General features: G+C 37.4%; 1 pseudogene; it reads right to left on the bottom strand.

Annotated features, from left to right (window-relative positions):
- Window positions 1-2,637: 2,637 nt before the first annotated feature.
- Window positions 2,638-16,914, bottom strand: LOC100724010 (olfactory receptor 5G3-like; annotated as a pseudogene).
- Between the last annotated feature and the right edge of the window lie 437 nt (window positions 16,915-17,351).

Genomic DNA, 17,351 nt, shown 5'->3' with positions numbered 1-17,351 from the left:
CCTCACATTAACTCAAATGAGAACCCCAATACCAGTGCTGTACTTCACATGGGATGATACGGAGTGACTGAAATATGAAATACACTCAGGGATTTGAGGGAAGGACTTTTTGTCTTTTCTTTAGAAAAGGAATTCAAAAAGTTTGCATTCAAGTGAGATGCAAAATATTTATAATTTATAATTTTGTCTCATGAGTGTGTTAATTCACTTACACTGATTCATAAATAATCTATAGAAATACAGCCATGCAGGAATCCCTCAAACATCATGCTGAAAATATAAATAAATTAAAGAGAAAATAACACATAGATCACAGGAAGTGGGAACATAGATCTTTTGAAAATTGGAAGGGAACAAAGAGATTTGCAGAATGGAAGGAAACAAAGAGAAGGGGATGAAAATAGAATTGATGTGTTATCTACATGTACGAATGTAAACTATATGTACTGTAAATGTGTTTCAATAAATATAAAAATTAAAAACAATAAAAGTTAGCAAAAACATCACCATGTCCACCCACTGCATTAATGCTATCATCATATACATAAAGAGGTTCCCCCAAGCAGTTCCATAAATGTTGCAAGCTTTGGAAGAACACATGAGACCCAGACTATATGAAATAATTTGTCTTGAGCCAGTAATTTGACACATTGACTAGCTTTTAAAGGCTCAGTGTTTAGGGTCATACTGGAACACTCTCTCCACAGTACAATTCTCAGAGAAAGAGATACGTTGTCTTGCCATGATTCTGTGAGTTTGGATAAAATTAACCCACACCTGGGAAGTCTGCCTTCATCCACATCACATGCATAGCACTTGCCAATGCAGTGTTGCATGCAGTGTATATTGCAGGATATAAGCAGCCCTGACACTTACGGCACAAGTCACAGCAGACTTGATGATTATGAAAGTTGTAGCCATGGTGAAAAATCAGTATGGAGACTCTTGGATTCAGAACCAAGTCTATGTCATTTGCAGCCAAGTATTATGCAGCCTTTGAGAAACAGCTGCTGGCCTGAGCTGGTCCAGGAGCACCATGGACATGCATCCAGCAAATCTAATGAATAGGAGAGTCCTTCAGATCTTTCAGCACATAATTAGATGATCACAGCTGAAATTTATCACCAGGTGAAAATGGTAAGTCTGAATAAACCCTAGCAAAACACTCAACATGAATAAACAACAATTTAAGTGTAAATCTAAATTTACACCAAAAAACCAATGTCCACAGGCCCTACCAAAATTCACTGTGCATATAGACATGCATATGTAGGCACATTTTGTTTTTTGCATCATTTTCCTTTTTTAACTATATGATCAGTTCTACATATTGATCTATAGTTTAACTGTTTAACTTATCAGTTATCCTGTAAATTAATGATCTCTCCAGGCTAGTCCAAGAATACCATATTGACATGGTATTTGCCATAATGCATTTCAGAGAATCATTGTCCTTTTTCCCACAAATGATATTATTTATGGGATATGATTATATTATTTCCCTCTGTTTTCTTTGTCACTATCTGTAATGCTATAATATGTAATTTTCATGTACTGGTATTTATAAAGCTGTGTTTAGAATTTCTAAAGGAGAGGTTCAAGGGCAAAGGATTTTGGGTGAGTGTGTGAAAACATGACTGAATAGAAGGAATCAAAATGCAGTGCAATTAAAAGAGTAATTGTTTGTGTGCTCTAGCACAGGTTGTTGATGATAGTACACAATACCCAGTGACACATTTTTATGAAAATCTGAAAGATAAAAGTTGAAGATCCAAATAAAAGAATGATAGGGTGTGGGAAATGTTAACACCCTTAATGGATCAGAGCATGCTGTTATATATATTGAAATATCACAATAAACACCATTAACACATACAACTAGTACATGTTGCAAAAAAGTGACAAGAAGGCATGCAAATGTATTACTTTAAATGTATACAATCATAAATGTGCCATATAGAAAAGAATCCATATAAAAATGAAGCCAACCATGGTACCAGCAGAAAATGAATGTGCATAGCTAAGTAAGAAGCTCACCAAGAGTAAAACCCCAACTTATTGCCTGCAATGAAAGACAATGCACTGGCTTTACTTTCTTTACTTAATTAATATGATTTGAAACAGTTTTTACACAAAGTTTTAGTAATTAGCTTTCATATTTCAAATAGTTCCAGTAGATTCATTGCACATTTCCCTATCACATTTTTAATATGATTTCAAGTTTTCTATAAAATAAGATTATTATCATATTGGTTACACATGAACACAAATACTGTCATCATTTTATTATTTTACATTTGATATTACCTGTCATGTTTTGATCTATTCTATATAATTTTGAGGTTTTAAATATGGATTAAACATAGTCACACATCATGATAATATAAATATTCATCCAAGCTTTCTATTTTCTTATTGTACACTTTTAATCCCTGTCTCCTTTACTTTAAAACACTCATCTGTCACAGAGAAGAAAACAGAGCAAAGAAATATTAAAATACTTCTGAGTTTCACAGCTATTCTGTGGACATACAGCACCAAGTCACCTGCATGCTTTGACTCACTCTAATATTCTCTACACTATGCATTATGACACATCAGTGGTGACATGCAAACAGATATCACCTCTCTCACTAATCAATGATTTCTTTCCAGCATTCTCTTGAGTGCCTCTTTCACCTCCTTATTCCTCAATCTCTGGATGAGGGGGTTCAATGTAGGGATGACATGGTGTAAAACACAGAAATTATTTTATTGATAACCACAAATGAGCCTGAGTAAGCCATACATAGATTAAGAAAAGTGTACCATACAAGATTGAGATTGCAGCCAGGTGAGAGTAACATGTGAATAAGCCCTTCCACCTGCCATGGGCAGTCTGAACCTTCAGGATGGCCACTGTGATGCATACATAGGACCTATGATGATCACACCACTAAGCACTCCCTTGGGTCCAGCCACAATACAGAGCACCAACTTAGTGAGCCTACTGTCAACACATGCTAGAGAAAGTAATGGGAAAATATCACAGAAAAAGTCATTGCTTAAGATTGGACCACAGAAAGGTAGGGAAAACGTCAACACTGTATCATTCATGGTGTTAATAGGAGTCATTGCATAGGGTCCCAACAACAGACACACACAAACCCTTTGCGACATAATGAGTATATGCAGCAGGGGCTTACACACAGCTGTGTACTGATCATAGGCCATGACAGCCAGGAGCAAACACTCCATTACCAAAAAGAGACCAAAGAACCAGAGCCTACAAGACATGCTTTTGTTCTTCACAAAGATATCACATGGGGTCTTGGGTGTGATAAAAGAAGACAAACAAATGTCTACAAAAGACAAGTGGCTGAGGAAATAGGATGAAGGACTGTGGAGTCTGGGATTGAGCCATATGAGAGTGATCATCCTCAGATTACCACACACTGATGAGATAAACAGAGAGAAGCAGAAAGAAAAGGGTGACTTTCTAAGGGAGGTGACCTGCGAGGCCCACGAAGATAAACTCCATCATTGCTGTCTAGTTCTTCTCTTGCATCAGGGTTGCTGGAAATGTGTCACAAAAATAAAGTTTTTCATTACAAAACACAACTAGTAACTTCTATTAATAATACTTAAACCCAAGATGAATTATTTAAACACTTCTATAAAAGACAATTTTTAAACCTTATTGAATTGAAACTTTAGATAAGACCCCAAGCTACACAGTCTGGTATAATTTTGGGGAAGTTAACCTTGATTTCTGGGTCTGGTCAACTTTGCCAACCATGCGGCCTAAAACTCCTTCTTGTTATAAGATTGTTTCAAAAGGGAATCACCATCCATGGTGCATCTTAACATTATGAAGGGAAAATTAGATAGATTGGAGAATATTTTTGAAGGGGCAAACCATAAGGTGATGAATATCCATATCCTCATAGAAGACAAGGAAAAGCTAAGCAGGGAATTATTATCCTTATGGAAGGATCCAAATCTCATAATGCTCCTAAGACACAATATGCAGGGTTGTACTGCCTGCTCCCACTTATAAAGGAATGTGAAAATGATCAAATGCACACTGGAAAAATGTTTCTCATTCTTAAGATTAGAGCAAATAAATGATAGCTGTTTATGTTCATCAAGGAATGTCCTCTGAGAGAACAAGATGCACTCTATGATATTTATGAAGTAAAATGGGCACCCAGAAAAGGATGGTAATAAGAGAAGTTTGAGTAGAAAAGAAAGAAAGTCACTATTTCTCCCATAGCCTTATTCCAATAAAAGTATATGAAGCCAGGAGGGGACACAATGCCTGCCTTAGAACTCAGTTGGCAGCCTGAAATGAAAATTACACAGAAAATTAAGTATTGTTTGAGCTAAAATACCAGAATCATTTTACAAGTCATTGTACATTTTATGGAAACACCATTAAAGGCATTTTTTTGAAGTCTATAATTATAACAATGGGAAAGCTCAAATGCATCACATTTCTCACAGAGAAAATATTTTAGGTGATTCATTCGTCAGATGAGGAAGAAAAATAATTCTCCTTAAAATGACTAAAACATGATGATTTTGTAAGATAACTAATATGAAAATATCTGGCTTGCACAACATAATCAATGAACAGCCTTTGGATATAAAAGCAATACCATCACAAGATTTGTAATAATCATTTTAGAAACTAAGTCTATAATATTTTCAAACAACACATAATAATTACATTATTTTTATTTATCAATATATTTTCCTTATAATGATGGCTTGCTTAATGTTATATGTAGTATGTTTTTGAAGTCACAAAGAAATATTTTCTACTGTTTTATTTTGGACATTATACAATGTTAGAAATATTTTGTTTATATTCATCCAAATATTGCAGCATATATGTTTGGGGATAAGAAGTAGTAAGACTAAATTTATATTTAGTCCAATTACTATTTGCTTATTTATTTAATGTAGGTCATATTGCTTCTTTTCTAAAGTGAAAAGGATGAATACTATGCTTTAACAAAATCTAACATTTTTAAGTTGTACAACTCTTAAAGGATACCATCTCACTTTTCAAAGAATTATTTCTTTTATAGACAAAAATTAAACATAGATAAATATTTCTCAAGTATATATGTTTTTGTTGTGAAATGGGAAACAACTTACTTGACATACTTTTTGAAGTGAAAACACATAAAATCATCAGTAGTCAAGACTACAATACGTTGTAATTAACTATCTTTTTTTTACTTACACAACAAGGAATTCATGTCAGAAAAAGAAAAAAAAACTTTCATACCAGTTCTTTAGTCTTAAGAAGATGTAAACAAGACACTAACATATGCTCTTTCAGAAAACTAGAGCTATGCCAAGCGTGGTGGCTCATGTCTGCAATCCCAGCACTCCAGAGGCTGAGGCAGGAGGATTGTTGTGTCCAGCCTAGGCTCTAAAGTCAGATCAAGGCCAGCCTGAACTGAATAGTGAGACCCTGTTTCAAAAAGACAAAAAAGAAAAGAAAACCAGAGCTGCAATGTCTCAGTCCCAAATTTAAAATTCTTAGCTATATTTCTAAAAGTTTTCATGCCTCAAAGTACAGCATCCTTATACCTTCAAAGATATCCTTTATATATCCATTGACCACATAAATGCAAGTCATCACTCTCTAGAAGTAAAGATGCAGGCATAAGCTCTCTGCATGTTAGAGGCCTATCCAAGGTAATGGTAAAGAAGACAAAGCCCATTTCTGAGATGCCTGAGTACAAAGACACCATCCTTGACCTGCATATTGATTTACAGACAGAAGCAGAATAATGGATGTTTTCTTTAGAGATTTCAGTAATGTAGTGCCAGGTCCCTGAAGACCTGAATCTTCAAGAGATTCCACCTGAGGGACAAGATTTAAACTGTAATTACAGAGAAACCAACTCTCAGTCTCTCTATCTTACTTTAAGGGAGAATTTTTAGAGTAATAACTTGTGTGTATCAGTTAAAGTCTATTAAATGGACAGCCAACACGAGCTACAGTGAAGGATAAAGCAATGGGAATTCTGGAGCTACATCAATAGGCATAAATCCCATCCGTGAGTGTTGAATATTTTAATATGTTCTCTCAACAATGACAGCACAAGTAGATAAACTCTGAATAAATATACATGATATGGTGACAACACTGTAAACACACAAAAAATAGTGCTTACAGTGTACTCACCCTGATAACATGCACACTTACGAGAAACTGTCCAGTGTGAGCAATGTCTTTACTCATTCTGTTCATGTAAATACATAAAATGACCCACACCAGAAATAAAGCTCATGAATATAAACAAAGTACAAAATGTCTCAGAGATCCTGGTTTTCTACAAGGAATGTTTGACATTTAATCCCAGTTCTAAGACATAAAAAACTAACACTGTGAAGGAACCTTATACTCTAAAGTATAGTATGTCTCTCAGTACTACCTATAGGATTGATTTGGTGGACATATATTCCTTCAGTTGTTCTTTGTCATGGAGATATCTTATTTCTCCATTAATCTTCAAAGATAGTTTTGTAGGGTACATCAATTTGGCTTGAAAGTTGTTTCTTTTCAGGGCTTGAAATATTCAGCCCAAATTCACTATAACTTACATGTTTGTGTTGGGAAGTTGGCTGTGATTCAGGTCTGAGAGCTGAAGGTGTATGAGGTTATTTCCAGTGTGCTTGCACTCAGGGAGAGCTTTGGACCATTGATCAAAGCAAAAAGCTTCCTGAAAAGCAAAAAGCTTCCCCAAAAGCTTCCTGAAACACTAAAGAAAGCATGGGATGTCCCACAGGCCTGATTGGGTCAGGTCTAGCCACATTCATTCTGTCCCAGAATCTGAGTGCAAGTGAGGTGATGTCCAGGGCACTTGAGCTTGATGTTGGAGAGATTTGAACCATCAGCCCCAATTGCTCGGACCCCTGCCAGCTTTCTGAACCACCAGAGGAGGCATTGGAGATCCCATAGGCCTGAATGGACCATAACTATCCACCATTCATCCTAAGGAGCTTAGGGTGTGCAAGGCAATTTCCAGCATGCTTGTGATTTTGGAGCTTTGGGCCATGGCTCCCACTGGTTAAGACTCTAACCAGGTTCCTGAACAACTAGAAAATGCACAGTTATTCCCCTTAGGCCTCACTGGACCACACCCTGTGACATCCATTCAGTTCCAGGGGCTGAGGGTGTGTGATGTGATTTCCAGCAGAACCAGGGGGAGCTTTGGAAAATTTCTCAAAACCTGGATATACTGGAAAATGGTAAAATGAAGGACCAAATTGCAATCTCAAACCTCCAACCCATCTCAAGAAAGCTTAGGAGTCATGTATATAGAAGAAAATACAAGCCATACATGTGAGAAGACTGAAATGATAACAACTGAAAAAATAGAAACAACTCTGGGAAGCTATAAAAGAATTCAAATGAGAAATAATCTCCAGGTTAAAGAAATGATAAATGTAGTGAAAGTAATGCTGAACACATCTAAAGAAAACAAAGTTAAAAATATTAGAGGAACAATGCAAAAAGATGGAAACCTTCAATAAACGATATAAGAAACAAACAGAATTAATGAAACAGATTCAAATATATATATAAGAAATCAAAAATTACATTGTAAATTGGCAAGAACACCTCAACAAAAGTGAAGATAGAATTTCAGACCTTGAAGACAAGATTGCAGATAGTGACTAGAAAATGAAACATCTTTTAAAAATAAAAAGGAATCAGGAAACAATTCATAAGCTGCAAGATGATGCAAAGAAAAGCAATATAACATAGATAGTGATAAACACAAAAGCAGGGGACAACAAAAATGATATAAAAATGCTATTTACAAAGAAAAAGCTGAAAATTCCCCAAACATGACAATGGAAACTGACACACAGATCCCTGAAGCATATAGGTCTCCAGATGACCATTTCAAATTAAAATTACACGCAGAAATAGAGTAATCACCATCCCAGAAATTCAACATAAGTACAGAATATTAAAAGCCATTAGAGATAAAAGACAGATCATCTATAAAATAAAACCTATCAGAATCACTGCAGCCTTCTCAGCACAAAGAGTGAAGTCAAGAGGAGCATGGAGTGAAGCATTTCAGATCCTAATGGAAAATGACTTCCAACCCAGACTGATGTACCCTGAAAAACGGTTCTTCAAAATGAATGGAGAAATAAGATAATTGCTAGACACACAAGGGCAGATAAACATCATGACCACCAAGCCAACCCTGCAAAGAATAATTGAAGACACTCTAGGTAGACATAGGAACAAACTACTAAACAAAATAGACAGTGGAAAGTTAAAGAAGCAACAGCAGAAAGGTAATACAGCAAAAATAAACCAATATATGTCAGTTATAATCATTAATGCAAGTGGCCCCTGTTGTACTCTAAGAAACATAGCTTCATTACATTTGTATTATAGCAAATTACCTGTAACATGGCCTTACTGTATATGTGTTTTCCTTTTCCCTCTGGGTGATTTAATTGATATGTTAATCAATGCTCTTCTCTGTAAAGAATTGCAAAACCTTACCTAATTGATATGTTAATCATTTTTGCCCTCTACAAATAACACATGCAGTGCTAAGATAAGCTAACAGGAGTTGTTTAATTACTCCTAGGCTTCCCCATTCTCTGCTGAGGAAAACAGGGTTTCTTCTTATCTAAACTTGCTTGTATGCAGGGAGACTTGTTTGTTAGCACAACCCTTACCTGACCTTGCTCTCCCCAAGGAACATAATCTTGCCATATTTTTTGTTTTTTAATGTGCCACATTGCCTTCCCACTTTCCCTACCAGGTGGTGGTCTGTCATAAAATGTGCTAATTGCACTGTTCTTAAGAAATGCTTAACTTTCTGATAGCTGTCCCTATCTCTACATATGCTGAAATTGAACTCAAGAAACCAGTCCAATGTCATTATAATCAGCAAACAATAGTATATCATAATGCTACAAAATTAGCCTCGGGTTTCTTAGCGCCTCTTCCTCAGAGTATCTGTTCATTACATCTTGCATTATATAATATGTAGAGATAGGGACAGCTATCACAAAGAGAATGAGAGATGCTATGGTAGTAATTATTGTCTTCCCTAATTTGGAACTTGAGGACATAAAAAGCCTTCATCATCCTGTAATGATTTGATTAGTTCTATAATATGCAATAAGTATATAAAGTGGGTGAAGATGGGGACAACTATTTGTAAGAAACTAGAGACAGTTAGATAGACAGTGAAGATCTCCAGTGGACTTGCTTTGAAATCTGTTTTTCTTTAAATTGTTTTTTTAACTGTTTTGCTCTGTTTTGATATGTTTAATCTTACCCTCTTTGAGATGTAAAACAAATGTGTAGGACTGATAACCATATTACTGAGCTTTTGTTCGATCATAGAGCAGAATGGTTTGTAGTGTCACTTTTTGAATGTCATTCTAAATACTTTAATTCTATAACCTGAACAGCTATTTCTAAGATGACAATGTGTAACTTATCAACCAGCAATTTCTTACCGTCTGTTTTTCTGTAATTTTGTATTGTTTCTACCCTTTTTTTTAATCTCCATGTATTTTTTTTCTTTCCTTTTCTTTAAATAAAAGAAAAAAGAAATGCTTAATTTGAAAGAATGTTGTGGCTTAACCCTAATGCAACAAAAGGGTTAAGTTACAAATCCTTGTAAAAACTTAAGTTTCAGCTTCTTGTAAGTTTAGAACCCTTCCCACATGTTAGTGTTAACAAGCTGTCCCAAGATAATTAACCACCTCCCCCCTTCCCCAAGTTATTGCTAGCAAGTTGTCCAATAATTAACTTTACTGAAAGTTATTGCAGATGTGCTATTCTGAGATAATGTTTATCTGCAGAATGGGAGTAACTTGAAAGACACCAAAAGCCTCCCGATGTTATCAGAACTAAGTGGAAAGCTTTACAGTTTCCAGACTTGAGTCAACAGCTTGATTGCTCTGCAGGTTTTTTTTTTCTCCCTCCCCCTGCTGTTAAACACCCTTCCTTCAGTCTCGGGGGCGGAGCACAGTCTCCAAATTGGCTCCCGGAGACTCATCACCAGGAGCCTGGCCTAAATAAAGCCTTTGCTCCCCAAATTTAATTTCTTGCTTCCTTGGACTTTATTCCGGGGTCTGAGCTATCACAGCCTCATTTCACCAATTAAAAGTAGCAGACAAATTAAAAGAAACACAATGGATCAAGAAACAGCATCCAACCATATGCTGTCTACAAAAAAAAAAAAAAAAAAAAAAAAAAAAAAAAACAACTAACCCAAAAGAAAACGCATAAACTGAAAGTCAAATGATGGAAAACAATACTTCATGAAACAGGAACCCAAAAATAGCAGGGATAGCTATGCTGTTTGCAGACAATGTGAACTTCAAATCAAGAATGATCTGAAGGGTACAGAAGATCACTACATTCTAGTAAGGGGAAAAATTCAAGAGATAGAGATAAGAACCTTAAATATATATATATACCAAATTCAGGAGCACACATCTATACATAGCAAATGTTAACAGCAATGAAAAATCAAATAAGCAATAACACAGTCATAACAGATGTTTATATACCATTGACACAAAGGGACAAATTAATCAGACATAAAATCAGCAAAGAAGTAACAGAACTGAATCACACCTGTGAACAAATGGATGTGAGATATATGTACAGAGTGTTCCCCCCAAAAGCTTCAGAATATACATTCTTATCAGCAGTACATAGGACATCCTCTATAATAAACACATGCTAGCCCACAAAACAAATGTAAGTAAATGCACAAGAATTGAAATTATCCCTTGCTTGTTACCAGATCATAGCACCATGAAACTAGAAGTTAATGATATAAGAAATCGCAAAAACTCTACAAACACATGGAAATTATATAATACACTCCTGAGCAATCAGTGGGTCACAGAGGAAACTAAAGAAGAAATTAAGCAATATCTACAAGCAAACGAACATACAAATACAAGTTACAGGAATTTGTGGGATGCAATGAAAACAGCCCTCTAAGGATTATTTATTGTAGTGAATTCCCACATCAGGAAAACAGAACAATCACAAATAAACAGCCTGGTACTACACCTCAATCATCTAGAAAAATGTCCGGAGCTGCTTCCGTCCCGCGGAATGGAGCACACAAACACTTAGCCTCTGCAAGCACCTTTATTGACTGGGCAGCAACCTCAATACATGTCCGTCCTCGACGGCTTCTTCCGTGTTGTGCGTCGGGCACTTCCTATACTTGGGCTTATATAGCTAATGTTATCCAATCATGGGATTACACGTGGGGACAGGCGATTGGGCGGCAACAAGGAAGCAATCAATCATTACCATATATGGCGAGGACAGTAAGCCGAGCAAGAACCAGGAAGCAGGATGTGTGCGCCATCTTGGGCACACGATGGGCGGGGGAGCAGCGAGGCGGTAGGCGGACGCCATCCTGTGGCTATATTCTCATGGGTAATACGGCAGGCTCCCAACAGAAAAAGAAGAGCAAGTCAAGCCCAAAGCCAAAAGAAGGAAGGAAATTAGAAATATCATAGCAGAAATCAATGCAATAGAGACAAAAATACAAAACAAAGCATCAAATAGTTGGTTCTCTGAAAGAATAAATAGAATTGATAAGCACCTAGCCAAATTTATTTTCCAAAGGAAAGATAAAACTCAAATTCATGTTATAAGGAATGAAAAGGGTGAAATCACTATAGACTCTGTAGAAATATGGAACATCAACAGCTATTTCAAAAACCACTACTCTCAGAGGCTTGATAATACAGAAGAAATGGACAGATTCCTGAAACATATTAATTAAAAACTAAAACTAGATCCATGCCTATCACCATGTACTAAACTAAAGTCTAAATGGATCAAATATCTAAATATTAAAACAAGCACACTAAATTTATTGGAAGAAAAGTAGGTAGAAATCTTGAAGACATAAGGGTAGGTAGAAAATTCATGAACAAGAATCAAATTGCATGGGGAATACTTCCCAGATACAATAACTGGGATCACATCTCATTAAAGAGTTTCTGCATGTCAAAAGAAATCTCCAGCATAGTGAAAAGAAAACCTAAACTGGGAAAAACATCTTAGTGAACTGTTCCTCATACAAAGGACTTCTGTCTAAAATATGTAAAGAATTTAAAAATTTCAGACTCCCGAGATTCAAATACTCAGTCCACAAATGAGAATCTGAGACGAATACACAGTTCTCAGATGAAAAAACACAAATGACAAGTAAGTACATGAAAAAATGTTCATCATTATTAGTTATTGTATTTACATGAACAATGTGAATGATGGCATTACCACATTGCTCACACTAGACAATTTCTATCAGAGTCAATGGGGGAGATTTGTTAATATTATTTTTTGGGTTTATAGTGTTATCTTCATCTCCTGTATATTGACTCATACTTTGTCTACTTGTGTTGTCATTATTGAGAGAAAAGTATTACATTTTCAACTCTCTTGGATTTGTTTCTCTTTGGAGACATGCAGTCTTTGATTTGTCCATTTTTGTAGATCTGTTTTTACGTTCCTAAATTTTGAGAATGTTGCATTTTTTGATAACTGGTCCACACTGTCATTATGCAAGTATATTCTTTACCTTGGTAAATTTCGTTAACATCTATTTAGTCTGATGTTAATGTAACTAAAACAAGACATCTTGTTTCCTGAGATACACACTTAAGAAGTTATAAATGAGCTACAGTTGAAATGTAGGAGTTCATAGAATGTTGGATATGGTTGGATGCTGTTTCTTGATCCATTGTGTTTCTTTTAACACATTTAACACATCAAATGCTGTAGTATCAGCATTTGATGATGGGTTAACAATGAAGTTCACAGCTGAGATGGCTGAGCCTATGTTATTCAGCTCTAGGATTTCTTCTCTCTTGTGTGACTCTCGCATTTGAATGATATCTTTGCTTCTCTATCTGCTTTTCTGGCTCTGCTCATCTAATTGGTACTTTCTGGAATAGTTTTGCCCTTGACATTATTAATTGTAAAAATGTCGCTCTCATTACTTAACAATTCTACTGGAGACAATTTCTTATTTACTCTGGCTTTCTTCAAAACTCAATTACTACTTTTTAGTTTTATCTAGTTGAACTGGTAGTTGGAATTACTCTTTTATTTTTATATGTATGGATTATCTCTCCAACTATGATCTAGAGCTTTAGTGTTGATAAATGTCTGTAGAAACTACTGTGTGTTGAGTGTTCTTATAATTGCTTTAAAGAACAACTTTATATATTGACTTATTACCTTTAGTAATCTTGGAATCATCATTGTTACCAAGTACCAATGCCAGTTCTCATTATTTATTTTAGAGTTTAAGGGTAAGCTTAGAAAGTTGCTGAAACTGACAGCATCAGTAAAACATGGAACTATGATTTATGCCTACTCATGCAGCTCCAGAATTCTCATGCATTCTCCTTCATTGAAGCTACTGTTGGCTGCCCATTCCATGGATTTTAACTGACACACACAGATACTATTGTATTGGTCCGGGTTTTACTAGAGAGAACAGATACATAGGATATACAGAAACAACAAGAATGGCTTACCATAGTCAGTCACAGAGTCCAATGAGGGAGTGTGCAGAGGGTGTCTATGCACTGGAAGCCAAAGGATACAACCCAAGGTCTGGAGTTCACCGTAGTGTCACATGCAAGTCCACACCAGCAGGCTGATGGGTCTGCGATACAAGGCCAAAGGCCCTTTGATGAAAGGCTGAGGAGTCTATGCTGGAAAGATGAAGAGTCTATACTGGAAGCTAGGAGGCGATCTACAAACCGAAGGCAAAGGCTGGATATTCTCCCAAGAATGGAGTGGATCAGTCCTTCCTCCTCCCCTTCTGTATCTCGAAGTGATGACCCACCCTAGGGTGGGTCTTCTTCTACATCCTTGGGTGTAGAATTGCTAAACCCATTCTGTCTCAAGTTGACACAATCAATCAACCACTACAATCCACCCCTTGTCAATTTGGCAACCAGACACATTTCTTTAAACTAGTTCCAGATACACAAACTTGCATATAATTGCACCTAATAGGTTTTAACTGTCCTTCATATAAATGGAAACACAATAATTCCCTTACCAAAATACACAATGTAACTTTTCTTTGGTTGATGCTTACTCCTATCAGTTCATAAGCTTCACATTATAACACAAGTTTAACAATTCCCAAAAAACATCATTAAGTCTAACATTATGTTACATTGAAACCGTATTTGGGGAAAAATAGTAACCATAATCCTCTTTTCTGTAACTGATCACAGGGTCATAGGTGTTATTTAGAACTTCCTTCTTCCACTACACATTTCATATTCCCTTGGCCTTCAGCAAGCACCTCAGTAGGTCATGGTTCCTTCCTTGGTAGAGTAACATATACCTTCATTCCAGAAGGTTCTGGACCACTTGTCACTTTGTCTGGATTACATTACTGTAATTTTCCTAGCACCTTAATGGCAGGGCATGGTAATACTAAAAGGAGCCCTAAGGAATTTCCTGTATCTTACATATATTCTTCCTTTCCTCCATTGTGGAATAGTAGTCCAACTTCCCCTTGGTAGTCTGGGTCAATCTCCGCTGACAACACTGTGACTCCCTTTTTAGATGGTTTCATCAGAGACATGAGGAGACCAAAATGATAAGGGGGAAGTCTTAGCTTCCAGTTCAGTGGTACCATTGTCATACTTCCTAGTATAAGCCTTCCACCCTCTGGAACCAAAACTTCTAGGCCAGCAGAACATTAAGTCATGGGAACAGGAAGCAAAATTTTGCTAGTATATATAAAGGGGTAATGGTGAGTGGCACCATTCCTACTTCCACTCCTTGATTCCTGGACCCATGGATCCTGGGTATGGGAGACACAGTGCCATATAATGGATGTTGATTCAAAGCATATACAGTATTTTACCTCAGCCTTGCAAACTATTTCTACCTAGCTGGTGTTGTAATTGTGTCTTCAAAAGGCCCCATTCCATCTTTCTATCAATCCAGCTGCTTCTGTATGGTGAGGGACATGTTAGGACCAGTGAATTCCATGAGCCCTCAGCAGGCCAAGAGCTGTTTCTCAAAGGGAGAGTAGTTGTCTGCAGGGCCCTCTGTCTCACTTCTTTAGCTGTAAAATATGTTCCTTGGTCAGAGGCAATGCTATGTGGAATTCCATGATGGTGGATAAGTCATTCTGTGAGTCCACAGTTGATAGTCTTGGCAGAAGCATTAGATGCAGCAAAGGCAAAGCCATATCCAGAATATGTATCTATGCCAGTGAGGACAAAGCACAGTCCTTTCCATTATGGAAGTGGTCCAATAATATCAATCTGCCACCAAGTTGCATGTTGATACCTTTGGGAATTCTGCCATATTGGGGACTCAGTGTTGGCCTCTGATGCTGGCATACTGGGCATTCAGCAGTTGCTATAGCCAGATCAGACTTGGTCAGTGGGAGTCCATGTTGCTGAGCCCATGCATACCCTCCATCCCTGCCACTATGGCCACTATGTTCATGGGCCCATTGGGCAATGACTGGGGTGGCTGAAGAAGGAGATTGTCCAGAGAATGAGTTTTCTGATCCACATGATTATTAAAGTTGTCTTCTGCTGATGTTACCTTTTGGTGAGCATTTACATGGGAAACAAATATTTTCATATCCTTTGCCCATATAGAGAGTTCTATCCACATTCCTTTTCACCAAATATCTTTGTCACCAATTTTCCAATTATGGTATTTCCATAAGTTCCTGACCATCCAGCTAGATCATTTGCTAAAGCCCATGAATCAGTATGTAGTCTCACATCTGGCTATTTCTTCTTCTGGGAAAAATGTACTACCAAATGCACTGCTCAAAGTTCTGCCCACTGTGATGATTTCCCTTCACCACTGTATTTTAAGGATGTTCCAGAAAGGGGCTGTAATGCTGCAGCTGTCCACTTGCGAGTGGTGCCTGCATAAAATGCAGAGCCATCAGTAAACCAGGCCCTAGTCTACTCATCCTCTGATAACCAATCATATGGTAAACCCCACAAGGCTATAGGTACATTATGGGAAACTTAAGGAAACAGAAGGTATAGGAGCCATAAGTATTTGGGCAAGTTCCTCATGTACCTGTACCTTCCAGGCCTGCTCTGGCTCAATTATGAATATACCACTCCCATTTAATGATAGACTGTTGCTGGGCACTTCCAACTTTATGACTTCGTGGGTCAGATAATATCCAGGCCATGATAGGCCACTCAGGTTGCATGGTGACCTGGTATCCCATAGTCAAGCATTCAGTTTCCACTAGGGCCCAGTAGCAGGCCAAGAGCTGTTTCTCAAAGGGAGAGTAGTTGTCTGCAGACGATGGCAGAGCCTTACTCCAAAGTCCTAAAGGCCTCTACTATAATTCACCAATGGGGGCCTGCCAGAGACTCCAAACAGCATCTTTGTTTGTTACTGATACCTCGAGCACCACTGGATCTGTTGGATCATATGGCCCCAGTGGAACAGCAGCCTATATAGCAGCCTTGACTTGGTGCAAAGCCTTTTCTTGTTCTGAGCCCCACTCAAAATGAGCAGCTTTCCAAGTTCACTCGGTAAATGGGGCAGAGTAAGACACCTAAGGGAGGAATGTGTTGCCTTCAAAATCCAAATAGCCCCACTAAGAGTTGTGCCTCCTTTTTAGTTGTAGGAGAAGCCAGATGCAACAATTTATCTTTTACCTTAGAAGGGATATCTCTACTTGCTTCACACCACTGGACTCCTAGAAATTTCACTGAGGTAGAAGAACCTTGAATTTTTGATGGATTTATTTCCCATCCTCTGGCTCTCAAACGCCTTACTAACAAATCCAGTGTTGTTACTACATCCTGCTCACTAGACGCAATCAGCATACTATCATTAATATAATGGACCATTGTGGTATCCTATGGCAGACAAAAGCGATCAAGATCCCTTCTAACCAAATTGTGACATAGGGCTGATGAGTTAATATACCCCTGAGATAAGACCATGAAGATATATTGCTGGTCTTGCTAGCTAAAAGCAAATTTTTTTCTGATGATCCTTATGGATAAGTATGTAGAAAAAGGCATTTGCCTAATCAATAGCCGCATACCAAGTACCAGGAGATGTGTTAATCAGCTCAAGCAAGGGAACCATATCTGGTACTGCAGGTGCAATTGGAGTCACCACCTGATTCAGTTTATGCTGTAATCCACGGTCATTGTCTAAGACCCATCTGTCTTCTGCACAGGTCAAATGGGGGAATTTAAATGGAGATGTGGTGGGCACCACCAACCCTGCATCCTTTAAGTCCTTGATGGTGACAGTAATCTCTTGGATCCCTCCAGGA

This window comes from Cavia porcellus, unplaced genomic scaffold, assembly GCF_034190915.1.
Source record: "Cavia porcellus strain 051 isolate PalLab524CR breed Dunkin Hartley unplaced genomic scaffold, mCavPor4.1 scaffold_14, whole genome shotgun sequence".
Classification (NCBI taxonomy): Eukaryota; Metazoa; Chordata; class Mammalia; order Rodentia; family Caviidae; genus Cavia; species Cavia porcellus.
This window is presented reverse-complemented; position numbering and strand designations above follow the sequence as displayed.